The sequence below is a fragment of the Apodemus sylvaticus genome, chromosome 2 (assembly GCF_947179515.1).
Source record: "Apodemus sylvaticus chromosome 2, mApoSyl1.1, whole genome shotgun sequence".
Classification (NCBI taxonomy): Eukaryota; Metazoa; Chordata; class Mammalia; order Rodentia; family Muridae; genus Apodemus; species Apodemus sylvaticus.
This window is the reverse complement of record NC_067473.1, coordinates 169,343,487-169,366,178: the sequence shown is the minus strand read 5'-3', so window position 1 is coordinate 169,366,178 and position 22,692 is coordinate 169,343,487. Positions and strand designations below refer to the sequence as shown.

The 22,692-nt window shown below is 37.4% G+C and overlaps 1 pseudogene; it reads right to left on the bottom strand.

The window, feature by feature from the left end:
• Positions 1-1,359: 1,359 nt before the first annotated feature.
• LOC127678144 (mesoderm induction early response protein 1-like) lies at positions 1,360-2,166 on the bottom strand (annotated as a pseudogene).
• Between the last annotated feature and the right edge of the window lie 20,526 nt (positions 2,167-22,692).

Below are 22,692 nucleotides of genomic sequence, written 5' to 3'. Positions count from 1 at the left end.
AGTAGTTAAGGTACAACAGTCCAGATTGCTTTACATAGATAGTTGCTTTTCAAAACCATCAGAAAGCTACAGAATGTGACATTTAATGTTATTTATTCCTTTGTTGAGACTGGTTTGCTCCTGACAACATTCCTTCTCTTTTTATCACAATTGTTGTATAATACAGCTGGAGAATGGTGAATTCCCCAGAAGTTCTTTTATTGTTGAGAATAGCTTTTGCTCTCCAGTATTTTTTGTTATTCTGAATGAATTTGCTAATTGAACTTTCTGACTCTACCAAGAATTTTTTTGGGGATTTTAATGGGGATTTTACTGAATCTATAGTTTCCATTTTGCAAGATGGACATTTGTATTATATTAATCCTGTAATTGATGAACCTGGGAAAACATTCCATCTTCTGAGATCGTCATTTTCTTTCTTTTCTAGAAATTTGGACTGTACAGATTTTCATTATCTTGGTTATAGTTACACCATGATTTTTTTTAAATTTTTATGACTATTGTGCCGGCTGTCCTTTCCCTAATTTCATTCTCAGCCTGCTCTGGAAAGTTACTGACTTGATTGAGTCAATTTTATGTCCATCCGGAATGCTGAGGTTGTTTATCAGCTTTAGGAGCTCTCCGGTTTTATATATAAACAGTATCAAATTTGACAAATTGGATCACAACTGGAAAAATCTGAAAATTCTTAAAATCATTACTTTTTCATGAAAATTAATATTGCTTTTGTCAACAGTTACTCCTTGGTAGTTGCAATATGTCAACATCATGTGTCCTTCCATTTCTGTTGTCTTAATAGAAATGATGAGAAATCTTAGAGTCCACATGATAGTAACTGAACAGGATTTTACTCTGCTTGATAATTCTACTCACTTAAGCTGATGGTAATTTTTTCTTCCAAATTAATTTATAAAATTATAGCAAATATGAACCAATTTGTAATCTGAATAACATGCTGAAATTTAGAAGGCCCAAATTATTTGTTCATAAGTAGAAGTTTGAAAATAACACATTTTAATAATTCGTTATGAATGAGTTTACCATCTGGATAAGAAATATGTCTAGGTTAACTATACTGATATTTAAAAATTCATTTGAAAAATCTTTGCAAAATAAAATATAAGCTTAAAGACTCAGAGTATTAGATTCCTCAATTAAAGTTTACCAACTATACAAGTTAAAACATTATACAAGCTTTTTTGTATTAAGAAAGGACAGCTCAGTCAAGACATACATACTATAAAAATCTTTCATATACAATAAAGAATATGGAAAATACAGAATGTATTCTTTAAAGCCATGATAAAAATATGGAAAGACATCACTGATGTCTACATGTTTACAAAAACAAAACTGACTTCATGTATTTTCTTCTGTATCAAAACTGCATTTAACATATCATATAAAGCCTGCTCACAGTCTTTTATATGAGCTCCTTTAGGAATTTTTTTCTACACCTTTCTCACTCCTTGTTCTAGGTGTATCCTTAAGAACAACAATCACTTTATTTTCTGGTAAATATTCTGGATCCCATGGAAGCTGATCATCATTTTCACACACTTTTTCATTTTCTTTGAATCTACAAAAACCAACTGGAATCTCAGCTTGAAACAGGAAACCCATAAGGATTTCCTTTTTTTTCAGTCATCTGAGGGAATATAAACTTCATCTTCTTCAGATTCTTCTATTTCACTATTGGTGCCAAAATATTTACATAAATGTATGTGTATTTCCTGAACATCTTGGGTAGTAACAGACTGTGAGCGACCTTCATTGGAAGACTGAGTTTCATCTTCCTGACCACATGAAACTATTATATACTCTTCTTTATATTCACCACTACAACCAATCTTATCATCATTATCAGCAGCAGCAGCATCTTCACATTCTCCTCCTTCTGTTCCTTCTCATCTTCTTCAGGTAATCAAATTGTGCAGTCATAAACATAGAGGCTGAGAATCTCATGGATTGGCATGTCACATTCAATTGTAAGATCCTCTATTTCAGAATGGAAGCTTGTCTCTCCTTCCAACATTTCTTCTTTTTCTGAAATGTTTGCTCATCATCAAAATCATGTACCTGCATGTCAGCTGATGAATCAAACTCATGGTTCTCTATTGTTGCTGAGCCTCCTGGCCTTGAAGACTCAACTGATAGCTCCACCATGTTGTCTATGCCGGCAGGAATGATTACCACAGCAGGTTATAGACAATACCCAGATGTTCTCGTGGTCTACAGGGATACTGCTTCCTTCTTCTCCTCTGCTGAGGGAACATCAAGTACTTTATTGACTAAGTAGTGGGAGAGTGGTCAGCTTGTCTGGTTCCTTATTTTAGTTTGATTGCTTTAATGTTCTCTCCATTTAGTTTGAGGTTCACTACTGGTTCACTGTTTTTTGTTTTTTTTGTTTTTGCTTTGTTTATGAATGGGTTTTGAATTCCGCAGCTTCCAAGCCTTTTACCATGAATGGATGAATAATTTTGTCCAATGCTTTCTCAGACTCCAATCAGAAGATCACTATGCCCCACAATTAGCTGAAGAGTTCCTGGTGATCAACAGCAAGTAGTGGAAGGAAAGTCAGCTGTTTCCAGGCACAAACCGTTGATAGGCTGCCATTGTAAAATGTTCAGATCAACAGACAAATATATCTGTATAATGCTAAATGGACTCAGTGCCTATTACATATATGTTTGTAGATATATTAATAATAATAATGATAATAATACCAATGATACAGACATAAATAATAAAATCTATGCATATTCTGAAATGGGAAGATTAATTTCAGATGAAATTCTTTAAAGAAAATCAAACAATGTCAGGGCAGTACAGACACAATACAGCATTTATCTATCAGGAATTTTTTGGTATATTTAATTAATTAATTAAATTCAAGGATATATAAATCTAAAAGAAATCTTCATTTACCTATAAATTATAGTTGTCCTGTTGTGATACAATATATTTGATTATTGTTGAAGCTTTCTAAAAAATATACTCTACTCTCACCTATGTGTATTTGTGTTTAGAAAACCTTGGGAGAATAGTATTTGTAAAAGAAACTTAGTTATTCTTAACATACTTACCATTTAATATTTGAAGTGAAATTTTTATGAAGTGTGATCACCATCATTTTCACACTTTACAGGAGATATAACGAAGGCGAGTATAAATAAACTTAAAATACTTTCTACCATTTTTATTTTCAAGAGACTATACTCAGTGTGGTACAAGCCTTGATTTCATCATAATGTGTAAACACAGTCTTAGAACTATATGCCACTAGAAACCTCCCTTCATTTTAACATGTACACTGTGTCAATAGCCACAAACATGGTCTAATATTGACAGTATATTCTCGCTGTGTGTATGCATTATTTTTTTAATTACTGTGATAACATTTGCTAACCAAAAGAAACTTAAGACTTTATTTTTGTTTCAAATTCTAGTAGTAGGGTTCTCCATGGGAGAGTAACCCAAGGGAAAAGGGAACACGTAGAGAGCATATCCAAAGTTAGGCAAGGCCCCAGATTGAAGGATCGGGACACTCTGCCATCTCCAAAATTTGAACCCAGAATTGCTCTTGTGAAAATTAACTACATGAACAAAGAGTGGAGCAGAAAGTGAAAGGTCATACAGAGAACATCCCATCTGGGGATCCATCCCATAAGAAGACACCAAACAAGACACTATTTCTGATACCATGAAGTGTTTGCTGGCAGTTGCACGGCATAGCTTATTTTTGAGAGGCTCTGCAAGAGCTTGAACAACGCAGATGCTGATATGTGCATCTACCCTTATGATGAGCATAGGAACATCACAGAGGATATAAAGGAAGGGCTGAAAGACATGAAGGGTTGGCATTCCTATGGGAGAACAAAAATAACAACAAACCAGACCCCTTAGAATTTCTAGAGACTAAAGCACCAACTCAATAAGATCCATGGCTCCACCTGTTTAAGTAGAAGGACATTATCTGGCATTATTGAAGGGAAGGCCTTTGGTCCTATGAAACCTTGATTCTCCAGTGGAATTGTATGCTGTGATGTGGCAGTGTATGGGGCGGATACGGGAGGACATCATAGAAGCATGGGGAGGAGTGATATGATTTGCGTTTTGAGGAGAGGAAAACAGATAGGGGATAACATTTGAAATATAAATAAATAAAATATTCATTTTTTAATTATAAATAGTAAGGATCTTCCCTTGAAGAACAGCTTCCATGAATTCCATCTGTAAGGCATTTTCTAAATTAGTGATGAAGGGTAGGAGTGCCCATTGTGGGTGCTGTCTCCAATTGGCTGGACATTCTGGGTTCTATAATAAAGCAAACTTAGCAAACCCGGAGAAACAAGCAAGTAATTAACATCCCTCTATAACTGCAGCACGAGCTGTGGCTTCCTATCCTGCTTCTCTTCCAGTTCTAAATTCATTTGGTAATGAACAGCAATGTGAAAATGTAAGATGAATAAGTCCTTTCCTCCCCAGTTTGCTTCCTAATCATAAAGTTTTACATAGGAATAGAAACCCTAAGACATATTCCAAGTGTGCAGCATCTCTGGAAAGCCCTACAATCTAGGTTAGATGTCCTGCATCCACTTCAGACCAATCTACCTATTTCTGGAGCCTACCAACCTACTTCTTCTGCAAAAGATGCCTGGCCATTTCTCTCATCCTCTGTGGTACTGTTGTACAAGTCCACACACAATCCTGCATTAACACTCTTGCATCGGAATGTTGCTCATAACTGCCTACTGTTATACCCCATATAAGGGACTCACAACACCCAAACAGATTTTTTCACAGACAGATAATTTATTAAGCTGAGAAAAAGGTAAGATTGTTTGATTGCTGGTTTAGGCAGAAGAACAGCAGTAAAAGACCTACAGTGTAAATTTTACGAACAGAATCACTGAGGTCTATTTTAGAATGTGCTATGATACAGTAGTATATTTTGTTTGTGGATACTATTCAGATAAAGCAAAGTGTGCTTTTGACTGGTGGTCTCAAACACATTGATAGCAGGATCTAAGTAGTGACCCTCAGGAGGTAGCCAAATAAAGAAATACACCTTTAGGGGTGGGACTAACATTAGGAATGTAATATAACAGTTTTTGTCAAAGAGTTGTGAGAAAGTCAAACCATGCTCTACATGATCCATTTAGTCAGTGTCCCTTTAACCTAAGCCTTGTAACATTTTCAAAATTTCCTCAGCATTTGCTAAGGATGAGATTTTGTTCTGTGTTCATAGTCTAATAAAATTGCCAGCCTGTTTTAAAAACTGTGGCAATAATTTTACAAACACATTATGCTGTAGAGACCAGGCAAGAAAATAGAGCAGAACATTTATGATTGGTAACAGGAATCTGTCTTATGTACATTCCATGGAGAAATTACATGAAGAAACCATGAGAAAATCCTGCTGACCTGAGATTATTTTCAATGCTGAAATTGCAGAGTGAAAGGCACCCAGAAAGAAAGACAGTAATCAAAGTTGAATGCTGAATATTTTATTAATATATTGAATCTCTAGTTGTGATCCATCGTGGCAGTGGAAGCACGTTGTGAGGGAGTCAGCTTCTTACTCAATTTCTGAAAAAGTAGAAAAATTAATGTATTCAGAGTACAGAGAGAACATGATATTGGGTCTAGGACAATGTTATTACTACATATTTAGTTTGGTTATTTTCTGACATATAAAATATAGGGGAGTGTTTTTCCCCTGCTACCCACCAGGGCATAAATATGAATCATACCTATCACAGAATTCTGTTTTATTGAGGTCCCTGGGGTCTGCCAAATTGGGGACCTTGTGGTGGGCCTTGTGAGTTTCCTGGCTGAGGGGGTCTTTGCTGAGGGCCTCCTTGTGGTCTTTGGCTTTGAGCAGGTGCCTGCTGTGGACTTCCTTGTTGGAATTGTTCTTCAGATGATTCCTGATCCTTGCCTTCTTGTGGGGGTGGACCTTGAGGAGGTTTCTGCTGTGGGCCTCCCTGTTGGGGTGGGCCTTGAGGAAGTTTCTGCTGTGGTCTTCCCTGTTGGGGTGGGCCTTGAGGAGGTTTCTGCTGTGGGCCTCCCTGTTGGGATGGGCCTTGAGGAGGTTTCTGCTGTGGGCCTCCCTGTTGTTGTGGACCTTGAGGAGGTTTCTGCTGTGGGCCTCCTTGTTGGGGTGGGCCTTGAGGAGGTTTCTGCTGTGGGCCTCCCTGTTGGGATGGGCCTTGAGGAGTTTTCTGCTGTGGGCCTCCCTGTTGTTGTGGGCCTTGAGGAGGTTTCTGCTGTGGGCCTTCCTGTTGGGGTGGGCCTTGAGGAGGTTTCTGCTGTGGGCCTCCCTGTTGGGATGGGCCTTGAGGAGTTTTCTGCTGTGGGCCTCCCTGTTGTTGTGGGCCTTGAGGAGGTTTCTGCTGTGGGCCTTCCTGTTGGGGTGGACCTTGAGGAGGTTTCTGCTGTGGGCCTCCTTTTTGGGGTTGTCCTTGAGGAGATCCCTGCTGCTGGCCTCCTTGTGAGGGTGGACCTTGAGGAGGTCTCTGCTGTGGGCCTCCTTGTGGGGGTTGGCCTTGCTCGTTCCCATTTGCAGGTGGTCTTGGCTGGAATCCTGAAGGACGTGGCCTCTGGTTTTGGTTCTGAAGTTCTGAGTCATAAAAGCAAAGAATAGATGAGTTTAGTTGTAGTCAAGTTTGTTCTGCTTTATGTCAAAGACCTTTCAACATTTCCAGATAGTAACATTTTATGGTTTCAACAAAAGTTCCTGTTAAAAAATGTTCTTTGGATGACATAATGCAAATTATTCAGGACCAGTTTCCTCTGGACTATTTAAAAGAGATTAATCATTTCATATATAGCGGTTCTCTTACCCCTTTTAGTTTGGAAAAAATGGTTTTTGTGTGAATGCAGATCAAATAACTAAGTTTCATGATAAAATTCAAGCAGCTTACTCCTAAGATTGGACTCATATTGAGAAATATTACCCGAGGAAGAAGATTCTAATAATCACAGACTATATAGTTCTCACTGAATAAATTCATCACAGGTTGTATTTGATGGGCTCAATACAATTATCTGAGCATAGACCACAAAGAAAACAGACACTAACACTTTCTTGTGTGCTCTTCCTGGTGAGATCAAATAAAATAGAGCCAACAAGTACTTGGAAGGTGACATTGAGGAAATCTTGTTTCCATAGAAGTGTCAAATTGGGATCTTCATCTAAATTTTATCTCCTATCAACAACTCCTCTATTGTAGAAAAGGTGAATTTCTCTTATTGTCAGAAATTCAGACTTTTGGATTACTGTAATTTGTTGCCCACCCATTTGATGTTCCTTATTTTGAACATTGGAAAATTTTTTTCTGAACCTCTGTGAAACCTACATTACCTAATTATTAAAGAGAAATCACAATGCAGTGTAGAGTTATAAAACCCCCTCCTTGCTAAGGACACATAAGATTAAAGTTTTTTTGGCATTTGATTGATATTATTTGGAAGAGTTTTGATGAATGGCCATTGTATAGCAAAGCAAATGATAGACTCAAAGTGAGTTCGCACATGCAACTAAAATCCTATAGTTGGCAAGTGATTTACCTACAAGCTGTCATTTCCTAAGGAAATTTTAGCCACTATTAGGAATATAATCTGGTAGAATTAATTTGCAGCATCTCTTGTGGCTATTTTGCTGAGTGTCAACATCTAAGTTACTCATAACATTTTCTTTTGGTTGTCTCCATTTTAATTAGAATCTTGTTTCCTACACTTATTAAGCCATCTATTTACCAGTCTATCTATCTATCTATCTATCTATCTATCTATCTATCTATCTATCTATCTATCTATCTATTTATCTATCTATATATCATCTATATGTCTGCCTATCTATCTGGTTTTCTATCTCTGTGCTATTTAGAATATTTGTGTCTTACTAATTTCCTTTCTTCTACATTTCTGTCTTCTCCAATACAAGGCATGTGGATAAGCACTTTAGTAAATGATGAAAAACACACTGATAATGCATTAGAATGTTGAAACAGTGTAGAAAAATGAAAATTGGTTAGATGTTATTATTTTTCTGTATAATAGATTCAGGTTTATCACATGAGTTGCAATCATTCAAAAGGCTTTTATATCTGTTTTTCTGTAGTCTTCCCCTTTTCAACACAAAAGCAAGGCTACTGGCATATGCAGTTTAGTTTTACTACAACAGTGCGTTTAAATCTGAGACTCTCTATTTTAAAAAAGTGAAACACTGTGTAGTCTCATTCATCTCTCATTACCTGCCCTGTGTTCCATCTCTCTCCTCCCGTGAAGTGTTGATTCCTGTGCTTTAAAAAGAGTCATAATATGTACATACATATTTGCATACCTTCACCAGGTTCCTGAGCAGAGCTCAGGGCCAGCAGGACCACTGTGAACAGGACCACCAGCATCTTGGTAGAGGTTCTGGAGTTTCTCCTAAGTCTGTGCTGAAAGAAGAAGACACTGCTTTTATAAGGAGGATCAGAAGAATTGCACCTTTGAATTGCATACTATACTATTTCATAATTATCAAAAGCAGGAAATCTTGCATCCTTTACTCAAACCTGGGCTTTTTGCCCATCAGGAAGAGGTAAGAAAAAGCTGCCAGCATCCCTATTTTAATGGTACAACAATAAGAATAAATTAAAAGAAACCCATGTGTAAAAGACTATCCCAGATAGTGAAGATAAGTACTATCAATATATGAATATCATATTCTATTTGCTGATATTATCTCTGCATCACTGTGAATTGTGGTATGTATTCACATTTTTTATATTGTCAATAATGATTTTATTCCAAATAGAATATGGCCAATTTCTCTGATCAGTATAGCTTAACACTACCACTTTTTTGCTTCTTTATATATACCAAAGTTAGCTAAGACTGATGGAATTGAGGCTATTCATACAAAACTTTCTATTATGACAAGACACTTGGTATCACTTACCCGCTAAGCCTCAATAACAGCATCCACTAGTATCTTGATCTAGCTGAATAACAACAACATTGGGTAATGAAACAAGAGAACTATTAAATCGCAAAAATCCCAGCAAAGGTGACCTCACAACATGTATGAGGTTTACCTGAGTCCTGAATCTGTAATTTGGTGATGGGGTTTTCGAGCATTTTACATTTCAAAAGTCCATAGACAGCTCCACTTTTTAAATTGTTCTATTTTATTTGCTTAATGATAGAATTATGGAGTTAAGCATGACAACAACTTTCTTGTTCTCATCCAAGGGGCAAATGAATACAGTTATGATAACTTTCTTTTTTTCTTTTTGAAGCTACTAATTTTTTATTAGCTATATTCTTTATTTACATTTTAAATGTTGCCTTATTTCCTGGTTGCCCCCTCTGTCTCTTTATCTTCACATTATGCATATTCAAAATATGGCTGTTTACATTTTGCATTTCAATATCTTTGTCTATTTATATTAAAAATTTGTTCACCAGATTTTTTTCCAAAAGGTTTTCTTATGTGCATAATATTTCTTACTTAAATTATCCTGCCTATATTGTTATTTTTCAACATTTCTTTCTCATTCTTCTCTTAAAAGATTTATTTATTTATTTATTTATTTATTTATTTATTTATTTATTTATTGTGGTTTTTTGGATTTTTTTTTCAAGACAGGATTCCTTTGTATAAAGCTGGCTGTCCTGGAACTCACTCTGTAGTCTAGGCTGGCTACAAACTTAGAAATCTGCCTGCCTCTGCCTCCCAGAGTGCTGGGATTACAGGAGTATGCCACCACTGCTGGTGAAAGATTTATTTTTGACAACCCTTAAATCAGGATATCTATAGAAATTTTTGTGTGTTCCTCTAGTTTAGTAGAGTATATGTGGCATTTTTCATGCTTCCTAAGAGGTAAATTAGAAGGAGTTATATAACAGATAAACTCAGACTTGTGACCCATGTATATTGTGGGTCACTAGGTTCCCTGCTATACCTGTGAATGTCACCCAGTTCTCTTCCACCTGATTGTCGAGAATCAAGTTGAAAAGTTAGCTCATTGATGGACTGCATATTCTACATTCCATGTGTCCTTTAAACAATAGTTACTGTCATGGTTCTATTTATGCTGTATTTAGACTTGTACTCTAAAAGTACTTTACTTGAAGTACACCAATAACCTTTGGTTGTCCTAAAAAGAAACTATTTTTTCTTCTTTTGTTGAATTTATGGGAAGCCCAATTTTCTTAAACAAGAATGTAGTCTGTATTCGTCAACATGCCATGGGCTTTAACTTTCATAAAAACTACATAGCAACAGAGCATGAAGATAAGTTATTCTCTCCAGGTTGTCACAAAAAAAGGATCATAGTCAGGAATCATGCCAGGTGCTAGGTTGTACTGACTCTGCTTGAAAATTCAAACCTTTTCTTGACATTGTGAAAATGGCAACATTTTGATTTTGATTCTTCCAAGTGTGACTCTGTTCAGGACATTTCACTGACATTTTCACTTCCAACAATGTGTGAAAGATGTTAGTGTATCATTAAACAAAAATATTTGTGACCTCAACAGGCAGAATTGATGCAGGAAATATAATAGAACCAAAGGTGTATTTAATGCCTAATTTAGAAATACAGCTTCCTTCATCTCATATAAGTAATATTGAACTATATATGCTTAATGTACTCATTCTTCCAACTTTAGAACTACATCTATACTAATATGTATTTTCATACATATATCATATATTATTTTATCTATATCTTGCATTCTAAAGTCATATCAAATAAATAAAGATGTTAAGAACAAAAAATATGTGATTTCTTTATCCTAAACTTACTCTACTCACTGTTAGTTTGAAGTGGATGCAAAGGAAAAACTTCATATCTGTGGCACAAAATAATACACATTTGCCCATGAAGTTTCTGTTTGCAAGATCAGCAAAAATGTGGTATATGAATGAAGTTCCCAAGAGATATTTATCTTCATGCCTTTCTCTTAGATCATATTGGTTTTGCTTGGTGCATCCATGGGGCTGTGTCATTTAATACCCATTCCTAATAAAATCACAGTCAATTAAGTTTGGTTGTGTTGTGAATTACTTATTAACTTTTACATTTTATCAATTAGCTTTTGTTTCTAGTATTTTTGATACATTTATACAATGACTCTAATCATGATCACTTTTTTCTATCTCTTATTTTACTGCCATCTTTGTGAAAATTTACTCTTCCCTATAAGACGCATCCTGAGTTTCACGATTTTCTGTTATATTTTTACTCAGATCTGAATTTCATCAGAGCTCTCAGGTGACTATCTGTGCTGAAATATGAATTGGATCCTGAGGTGCTTACTAGTTTATGTTCAACTAAAAGCAATAAATCGCCATTGCTTAAAATTTATCAGTGTCCACTGAAACCATAGAGTTTAGCTTCAGAGGACATAGTCACAAATAACCAAGTCTAAATTGATGGGAATAAGATTTTGATGATCCATCCTTACATAAGTGCCTATTGTTAGTAGACATCCATTTGTGTGTAGGGATTGTAGTTTTCTTGCAAAGTGTGGCTGCTGGTAAGTTGCCTATTGTCCATTGGATTGATTCACATCCACTAGAACAGGCAATATGAATTAGACTTAGTGCTGTATAAAATTATAATAATCTGAGGAAATTAAGTTTGGAAACAGACATGCTGAAGATCTGAAGATAAGGGCTGTAGGGGAATAGTCAGAAAAATGAACAAAAGTAAATATGTCATGACTATTTCAAATAATAAATAAAAAATGATACATTGTCCCCAATTTTATTTTGTATATATATCCTCTTGCTAGCTGACTGCCATGTCTTATCCAACATATATCCTTTCCTTCTTCCTGCTCTCTCTACGTATTACAACTTAAATACACGAATCATTTTAAAGCCATGAATACCTTTAGAAAGCAAATATGGGTTTTGATTCCCTGGGCTGGGTTATTTCATTCAGTTTTAATTTTTATCAGTATTATTCCTTATTGTAAATTTCATATTCTTCTTTCTTTAGTTCTGAATAGATTTCTATTTTGTCTATGCACCATATTTTCATTACTTATTCTGTAGTGGATGCACACTTAGTCTACTACTATTTCCTGCCTCTAGTAAGATGGCTTCAATATATATGGCTCTGTATCTTCTTCAGAAATATGAAGTCCCTTGGCTCTATGCAAAAAAGTGTTTTAGGTGTGCAGTATGAGGAGAATACATTTAGCATTTTCAGAAAAATACAGAGATGTTTGTTTTCTTCAATTACCCTGGTGGGAGCTGAGCCTCCTAACGCACCTACTGCCTGAGATATGGGGCTTTAAGAATTTTCTGTTATCACCATGATCAACAAGCTAAAATGTTTTTCATCATAAATTTCTATCATTTTTTTCCTAATGATCTTTTATTCACTGATTTTCAAAATTATAGATATTATCTCAGGATACTCAATTATTTGAACTACTTTCTCTAGCAATTATACATGATTATGTTTTCAGTTTGTGTGGCTGTATAATCCCTTGCCAATGATATACTCATTCCTTAATTTCTCTGTTGTGGACAAGTAGGTGTTCTCTAATGCTATATAACATATTTATTGTCTACCATATCCACAAACTTTGCTTTCAGTTGCCTTATAACTTTCAGTAGAAAGCACAACACTATGTGACTTTCAACCCACTACCTGTTTTCCTTTTATCCTAATAACATGTATATTTTATCTTTCACTTTCTTTTAACAGAAAATGAGGATTCTTGGAGAGGCATTTGTGTTGGGTGCTATTTTCATGGGGTAAAGACATTTAAAAATGTTTTCCTTGAAGTTGTCACAGGTTGTGACAAAATGTCCCTGGCAATAAAAAAACTGACACAACAGCTGCTGGCAGCTGATAACAGCAGAGTGGGCTAAGTAAACAAAGCTTTTCAAGGTCACGAGACTTCTCTTTGATGTATTTTGGTCCCTCTTTTTGTTTAACTAGTTGCTGTATTCCAATTATCTTCAAGGCCAATATTTCTTTAAACTCTCATGATATTCTAAGGCTATGACACCCCCACACATTTTGCCTCACCCTTGCAGGTTGTTTTCTAATACATAAACCCTGGCTCTAGATCTTGGGGTTCTACATATAATTATATGTGCAAAGATTTTCTAATGTATTCTCTGTAGTGATTATTTTTATGTTTTTTCCATGTTTTGCTTTGTTTTGTTTTGTGTGTATAAGCAGTTTGGCTTTGGATGTATATGTGGTATGATTTGCAACTCTCCCTACATATGTAGAAATCTCAGAATCTCTCATTATTTTGGGATGTTTTGATATGGGATATTCTTATGTGGTCCAGAAATATCTTTCATATTATTACCATAACTGTCTTTAATACAAAGGACACTCTATGACATTGTTATCTTGCATCCTAAGACTTCATAATTCAATATAGTTCCTCATGTTCATGAGACACTCTAAAATGTTTTTGTTTGTACTTCAAAATTATAATTTTGCTACTGCTATATATACTAATATAACTATCAGTGGCTTGTAATGGTCTTGGGGGATCAATCTAAAAGACATATTCAAAGCAGAAATGGGTTGCATCCCACAGTTTGAGAAGAGCTGCTATATGGACAGAGTACCAGGATAAGTGTCACCCACATGCAGACTTAACCTTCAGATATGATACAAGAAGCAGAGAAAGGCCATGGGAATCTGTGAGTAGGAATGGATGTAACATCTTGGGGAAAATCATTTCTGACCCATGTTAATTCTACTAAATATCACCCTGCTGTGCCATTTGTCTGACCTTCTTCATTGCCAGAAAAGTTTGAATGAGATTAATGCATCATAAAGAAAAATATCAACTTGGACAGAGATGATAAAAGACATAAGAGCAAATATTATCATTAAAAGGTGCTCTGTAAAGACAGGAGTAAGACTTGGCCAAAGTACTAGGTAAATTATGCATGACGAATACCTTATGCTACAACTTTGATTAGAATTTAGATGCAACAAGTAGCATACATACAAAAATATTTTATTTTCACATGTTGAAAGCTGTAAAATCTGTGATGCTTGGGGCCAGCCCCAGTGGGAATTTCTTTCTTGTTGGTTCCTCTTGAGATACAGTAGGGCTAAGAACATCAGCAGAAGGCAAGACTTTATCTTATGAGGTACAGAGTTAAGAGCTTGTTTTATGAGTTTTAAGCATTGTTGTATAATAATACAAAATTTACTTATCAAGTCTGTTACCCTGCCACTATAGCTATTATGCTTTCTTTTATTGTTTAAGGCTAGAAACTGCAGTTAAGGATACTTAGCACCTCATCATAAAACTGGCAATATTAAGAAAATAGCCTTTGTACTTTATGACTCTTAACTTTTGGCCCGCTATGTGGAAGTCACCAGGAAAAAAGGGATATTTTGTGAAGTGATTATAGGCTTTATTATTAACTTGTAAACAGTTTCCTAAGAAAGCTATCTAAGGGGAAAAGCAGGAAGTTCCTATGAGGGGAAAGGGAAATTATTCTCTCTTTTTACATCTGTTTCTCCTCAGTAGTTATACATCTTTCAGAATGCATGATCACATGTTAAGATGTTCATCACCAGTTCACACAGTCAAGTCATAAATTGAAGTAGAAATGTACAAAAGCAAATGATGACATGCATAATGATTAGCAGTAATTATGTGGCTTATCATCCATTACTTGGTACTCTTCCACAGGCTAATAAAAGGTTGAAAACCATAACTAAGTTGTTAGGGGAGTTTTGTATAGGTAAACCCAGTCAATTTTATATCTTCTGCCCTATCATCTATAATAAATCCTTAGTTCCTTTTTCTGACTTTCGGCTAATTGTTTTACAACCTTTTGGAATGTGCTCTGATTAGGAGAACTTCTAGTTACTCTTGAAAAGCAATTAGTTTGTGACTCATGGGAGATGGCATGTTTCATCATTTAGTTCAAGAAGTTATTCATTTCTCAATATATCATAATTCAAACACAGAACATTTTTGTAGAGCTACAGAAATCTATACTAAAGATGTGGGCTAAAAACTAGTGGTTGTTACACATGTTTAATAACAATAGGAAAGAATATTAATAACAGAAATGTTTCATTAAATGAATTCTCTTAGATCTTGCAGATATGAACAAATCTCTCATATATTAATCCCAATCAGACCATCTCAGGAGATAGCCTAGTTAGTAGATTATCGCATTAGGGAGTCTATCAATGTGAAATATTTACAGATTAGATATTAATTGAGGACCACTCACTAAATATGCTATAGACCAGCAGATTTGGAAATTCCAAAGCCAGCAAAAAGTTTCGAATTGCAACGATCAACTCTCTCTAACTTGATAGTTTTCCATTTACATATCCTTCAGTACTGTTTTCCCTGAGGCCAATATGTTCTCTATTTATGTTGTTAAATGTATTATTTAAATACATTGAGATTTTGTACACAGGGGTTAGTTTTATGTCATTTCTGTATGTTCTTTACGTATACAAATGCAACTCCAGCTTATCACTATCACCTTCACTCATGCTGACACTATATGAACCGAAGAAAACTGAGGGGGCCCCAGCACCCCATGCCTCAGAAGGTAACACCCATATCACTCACAGGAAATGGTCTTGATGCAATAGCAAGAGGATTTTAATTCCAGCGGCTCTGGGGTCCACAGTCATACACCATGTAGGGGTAGAGGACTGTGGAACATGGAGTACAGAATCAGGACATCTTTTATGGGTTTGTAACACAGCCCACTAATCACAAACAAACCATTCCTTAGCATCGAGAGCCCACATAGTGCAAGCCAATCGATTTGTACCACTCCATAGTTTTTAAGCCAATCAGTATGGATTATCCTAGCCTGCATTCTGTGGACCAATCAGTTTCCTATTTTCTTGGAGGTTCATAGCTACAGATGGTTAGCTCATTCCCAGTTGCCTTACACGGCCAGGATCATGTGCTCAAGGCCTTCTACCTAGCTCCCATCAAAGGTCGAGCTCAAGGAATGTGACATTTTACCTAGTTTCTAACAAAGAGTGTGGTCTGGAACTTCTGACATTTTGGGGTTATTATTGAGTTAGGCTGTATGTTTTATCTTTTCATTCCCTACTTCTTCCTTTGTTAATAGTTCTACTGTTAGAACTGGGAGGACTAAAGGTCACTTTCCTCTCTGCTGGGAAGGGCCTTGTACTGTTGTCTAAGTACCATGATCTGGACTGCACTCATTCATTGTCTAACAAAATGAATAACACTATTAATTATGCAAGGCCCAACTGTAAGCAACAGAAGCAAAATTACTAAGGGTCTCATCAAAACAGAAAGCAGGGTGGTCAAGAATACAAGGTAAGGGCCTTTCCATTGAGTCTCAAGGTTTCCAGTGTGGTGGCCTCTAATGTGGATCGAATCTCCAACTTGGAAGCAATGTGGGATTTGGAAGTCTCCTCCTTAGTAGGCCTCCTGGAGCTGCTTCCATGCTCAGTGTCTCACCTATTCACATGCCTTGAGCCTAGAGGATAAAGGCCTATAGAGCACAAAGGGTAGGAGAGCTATCCTGTCATTAATGTCAGTCTCTGTGGTCAATTTAGTGAGGGTTTCTTTTATCAGGGTTTCAGCAACTGCTCCTGACACCTTATTATACAGATATAGTCATCTGTCTGGAAGCAGTGAGGAGTCTCTGGCATGCCCGGAGAATTTAAGGCAGAAAGTTTGAGCAATATCTCATGTTGTGGGAAACCTCCTGGAAGGGCCCAGTGGATGCCAAAGGAGTTGGGGTATCAAAGAGGATTTCTAGGTGTAGGGTCAGGTTAAAATGTCACGAGCTGTTCAGAAACAAGGGGAGAGGCTTCATCCAGCTTTAGCCAGTCTCCAAGGTCAATTTAGTTAAGGTCTCTCATAGGGTTTTGTTTCTTTTCTCTACCAGTCTTGAGTCCTGGAGACAGTACATCCAATGTTTCTAATTAGCCCCAATATCTTTGTCAATTTCTGACTTACCTTATAAACAAAAACAGAACCATTGTCTAATCCAATTACCTTGGGCACTCTGAAACTCGGGAAAATTTCTTCTAACACTGGCAGCTGCTTCCTGCTTACTGGGGAAAGTCTCAACCCATCTAGAGAAAGTATCTATAAAGGCTAGAAGGTATTCTTAACCATATTCTGCCTTAGCTTTTATAAACATTTTAAATATAGTCTAGACTGTTCTGGGTCTTTTGCCCTGTTTACTCTTTGCTGCATAAGAATTTACTTGCTGGCATGTCTTACACTCTTCTGTTATCTCTCTAGCCTCAAACCTGAGTCATAAATATATGCATTTGGTCCTTTAACTGCCAGTACAAGGTTTTTAGTCCCCTAAGTGAGTACATCTGTGCCTTTGGCCATGTGAGTCTTTGGCTTACTTTCTAGGGAGTATAGTTCTCCCTTCTTGTGTGCACCTTCTCTTGGTAATAGTTGGTGTGGTGCCTAGCAGTCTCAGTCCTTTTTTTTTAATTCAGCAAATTTTAAGTGAGGCTAGCCCTTAATTTTGTCCCATTTCCCAGTGGGTGTCTCTTCCAGAACCATAACCAGTATAGGCTCCTGCATATCCATTCCTGGAGCTACTTGCTCTTCCTGGTTATTGCCCATTGAGTCTTCTCTTTTGATGTCCTGGAAAGTGAATAATACAGTTGCCAGGCTTTATTAGGGCATCTAAGATGTCCAAGGTTTCTTGTTTGTTTCCTCTTGGCATATATCCCTGTGGATGTGGGCTGTGGCAAAGGCATACCTGTTATACATGTGGATGTTGATTTTCTTGCTGGTTCCCAGTTTCAAGGTCTTGGTGAGGGTAACTAGCCATACTTTCTGCGTTGACATGCCAGGGGTAAAGGTTTTTTCTTTCCAGATGGCTTTTGTACTGTCCACCATAGCAGCATGACTTGTCTCTGTCCTTCATGGACAAAACCATTCCTGTCTGTAGCGACTTTTGGCAGGGATCAGTCTCTCTTTATGGGGCAGTTAGCTGCAGCCGATTGGGAAGGAACCATATCTGCCCCCATACCCCCCATTTTGGAGAGTATGACTTTCTCCAACAGAGAGTAGGAATTGTCCGGGGTGACCCTAAATGAACGGGCTACCCATACCATCTCTAGCTCCACTGTTCTTCTGATAGTCCATGAATTCATTTTGGTGCCAGTGGCTTCTTGGACACAAGATCTTTTCTTGGAAGCAGGGACATTAGCTTGGAGGACCAAGTGTTGAGGCCCTGTGTCCACTGAGAACTGAGTGGGTTGCTCTTTCATTTCCACAGTTATCCTGGGTTAGGGGAGGTGGGCACAACCTCAACTCCCCTAGTCACTGTCTTCACCCAGGACTAATATCTTTGCCATTTGGGGGCACTTTTCCCAAGAACTGGGAATTCCTGCTTCCAGCTTCTATTTGTTAGGGCACACTCTGGCTCTGTGGCCTCTCTTCTTACAGTATGCACATTGGTCCTTTTCTTTCTCTCTTCTCTGCCTTTTTTAAACTGTTATAGCCAAGATTTTCTGTAGCTTCTTTAGCTGTCATTTTCTTTTTACTCTTTCTCCATTTTCCCCATCTTCCTATCTCAGCAAACTGCACTAAACCCTTCTACAGACCTCTCAGCAACCAGCACCAAATTCCTATAGCCTCTGAAGCTTTTTCCTGATATGTCTACTAGCCCAGTCTACAAAATCCATTGTCATAGTAACTTTATATTCCTTGCCTCTGGAGTCATAGTGTGTATATTGGCAGAATACCTCTATGAGCTGCTCTAGAAAAGCTGCAGGTGACTCATCTGGTCTCTGCTTAACCTTACATATCTTGGTCAAATTTATAGGCTGCCATGTCCTCAAGACATGCCAATGGATTCTGGTGTTGGTCCTTCAGGTGCCTCTTCCTTTTGTCTGAGGCGGTATTCTTTTTGGCTTCCTGTATTATAAATAAACAGTCTCAAAGAGAGTCTCAAGATTAAACAGCTTGGGCTGTCTATGAGACTAACAGTCTTCAACCTCATCAGAAATCTAAGAGTGATCAATATTAACTGAAAATATATGGAAAGCTTAACACAGCTTCTAAGATTTAAACATCACATTCTCTGGATCTTTGACATTTTTGAAAACCAAGTATCTATGTAAGGAAATATGGACTGTTGTATGTTAAACTATCTTCAGCTATTTCTGATTAAACCCTAGAAAATACCCTAACAATAAGCTCAGACCCTTGTATTTTTCTTTGGCCCTAAACTCACAGGCTTAAACATCTCAGATCTGTAATAATAACAGGAGTGAAGGACTCGGTGTAAATCCTGTACTTTCAAGTTTTTAGTATTTATATCAATGAAAACCTTGATGTTGTATTAAAATGAAATTGGTATCAAATAAGAACGTATACTTTGAACTTAATAACACTTATAAAGATTTTTATCAAATGAAATTTTGTCTTTATAATCAATTTTATTTTCTCCCCATTTTAAATCTGACCGTTTCTATATTTTCTAGAAACACAATTTAGGAATAATAACCCTCTCCAGCCCCAAATCCCAGGGCATTGTGTCAGTGGATCTTCATAACTTCTTCAAGCTGAATATGGGTGTTGAGATATGAAGGAAAGTGGTATTTTCTGTAATATAAATCTCAAAACAAGATTTTAGTATCATAAAAACAGATTTTTTTCATTTAATATTTTAGAATCTAGTCTTCTGGAGGTCTATCTTATTTTGACCTCTCTCCCAGAGGAACAATATAACCATAAAGCTTAACATCACATCGATTATAATAATTTAAACAGTTTAAAATAAAAGAAATAAACCCTCTGTATGAACTTAAACCCAGAATTCTTGTACCTGCTACATTGAGTGTCTTGTTAAGACTTATTTTCCCCACCAGGAGGCATGAGAGCCCAAGTATTTTGTCATTCCTTTTGTTCTAACTTGGCACGCTTGAGTCATGTGACCTGATTTTGGTGCCACAGAGAAAAAGAGTTGCTTTTAAGTCCGTCTAAAGTCCAAACAATATCGTCAATCTAAGTCCAAGTACACAGAACACAATACGAAACAACACCACATAGGCAGCCTGAGCCTGCCATCATCAGGCTTCTAGATTCAAGAAATCAGAGCAAGGAAAATCAATATATAATTTGGCCATAGTGGGGCCCATTTTCAGACACCAGGTGCCCATGCACAGACTGCAGGAAACAGACAAACCAGATTTCATCAAAATCCGGCTCCCACTGTTACTGCCTTGCTGTTTACAGATGGAGAAGAGCCTTATTCAGCCCTCTCCAGGGACTAAAGCTTTCTCCAGACCCCCATGGTCTTGACTCTAGCACAGCGGCCAGTCGAACTCACTGCACCAGACAGGCTCTCCAAGACCCAGACACTTGCAAGCAAAACTGAAATTTTCAGATGGGCTTACAGACTCAGACTTTGACAAACAGTGAGACAGACAGAAAAGAAAGCACAGTATCCATTCAATGGCCAAACTAGACAAAGATATACAAGACAAAGAGTGACAAGTATTCATCTCCATCGAGACAGACAGACCAGATCAGAAAACCAGACAGCAGGGAAGGCATATAAGTTCTTCAATTCAGTAGAACTATCGTGTCCTCTCTTCTCCCAGATGGGAATCTTCCAAGCATCCCTGGAGTTCCCCTGAACCTCCTGGGATGTCTCCCAGGGCCACAGCCTGTGGTCCTATGAGCTTATCTGCAGACCAGGGTCTTCTGGTCCTCACGGTCTGAGAGAACAGCTGCACACCAAAGCACGCATCTCATCAGATTCAGATTAAGAAAACAGTGCAGGACAGACATTCAGGACACTCAGAACAAAGATACCGGCCAGCACACACACATTAAAGAGGGGATCCCCTTAACTCCAAGTCGGTTCTCATGTGTGAAGGATAGTCACACTTCCCAGCCAATGCTCCAAAATGTAAGACCTGAAAAAAACCGAGGGCACCCCAGTACCCCACGCCTTGGAAGGGGACACCCATACCACTTGCAGGAAATGGTCTTGATGCAATAACAAGAGAATTTTATTCCAGAGGCTCTGGGGTCCACCCAGAGTACACTGCACCTAGCACAGCACCTAGAAGACCGTGGACTTTATCCTGGAAGTTTATGTTTCCTAAAGCCAAAGGAGTAGGGGTAGGTTAGCTTGCAGGGAAGAAGGCTGAATTCTCATGATTGCCAAAAAGTAAAGAAAAACTACATGTTCTCTGCTTGTAAATCTCAAGAATCTTGTAACTGTACTGTCTTTTGCTCCTGAAATGCTCTTCTCCTCCCTGCTCTCTGAGGCAACTTTTAAAAATAATCTTCAATGTGATGGGTTCTGCTGATCTGTGTATATGTCATCAATGCAAGGGCAACTAAGAAGTTTTAGAAGTCAGTCGTAACACATTCCTTGGAACTGTGTTGGACTGGACTTATCTCATTGACTGACTTCATCCATAATGAATATTCAAGATCAAACACATTTCTTTTATCTATTTTAGCTCTTGAGAAAGTCTAGTCCTCAAATAGGAAAACATCTCCTTGAAGGTTCCTTTGTGTTGTCCTAGTTATAAAAACATAGTACTGAATAGAGGGTGAATAATTTCATGTGGTACGAATTTAATGAGTTTTCTGAAAACAGCTTAATAGTTTCACCAACAAAGATATTCCAGAGCAACGTGGCCTACTAGCACCTGGAATGTTTGTGACTGTGGAGATAGCTTTCCCTAACTGAGAGAGAACTACATAAAAAGAAAAATAAACCAGGTGGCTATATAACTTCAACATACCCCCATTTTGTCAAAACAGCAAGGCTTTTGGGAGAATGTTGCTGCATTGTCTCTTCACCATCATGAGACAATGCTTCAAGAAAGCTAGAAGGGAAATATAAACTGTCTTTTGAGACAATCTTGAATCCCCACATGATCTGAAATTATTTGCCCATGTTAGAAGACAAGTGTGGTTAAAAGCCTCTCATCTGGAATAATGACATGTGACCTTTTTCAGTACCAATCAGGTAGGAATCAAATTTGTGATAAGTATGCCAGCTGTTTGAGGTACCTTTTTATGATTCAAATTCCATTTGCTTCCATTTGGTTAATGAAAGAAAAATATTACTCCAAGCTGCCAGGTTCTTCAGGGCTGAAAGAAATGAAAATGAGATAAAAAAAAATAGCAATTCCCATGTTCTTGATGAGGCTCAGGGTATAAAAATGACTAGAATTATTCTTGTGTAATTGATCAACCAGTCATATACATCATCACAGACCCTACACCCCTGTAGGGTCTGCTGTAGAAGATATATATAATCTCTCTTCTCCCCCTCTCTCTCTTTGTTCTCTCTGTGTCTCTCTGTATTTCTCTCTGTCTCCCCTCTCTCTCTCCCTCCCCTTTCTCTTTCTATTTATATCTCTGTCTCTGTGGTGCTCAGTGTTTCTGTCTTTATTTGTCTCTCCCCATCTCTGTCACTCTGTCTTTCTCTATCTTGCTTTTTCTCTTGCTATCTCTCTCCTTCTCCCTCTCCCTCCCCATGCCCCTCTCTCTCTCCCTTACCTCTCTCTCTCTCTCTCTCTCTCTCTCTCTCTCTCTCTCTCTCTCTCTCTCTCTCTCTCTCTCTCTCTCCTCCCATGATTGGTGATAATGTCAGCACTTCTGAGGATCTCTCCAACTGCTTTGACCATTAAAGAAGTGATAAGAAATTGTTCAGCCTTTAAGCATTTG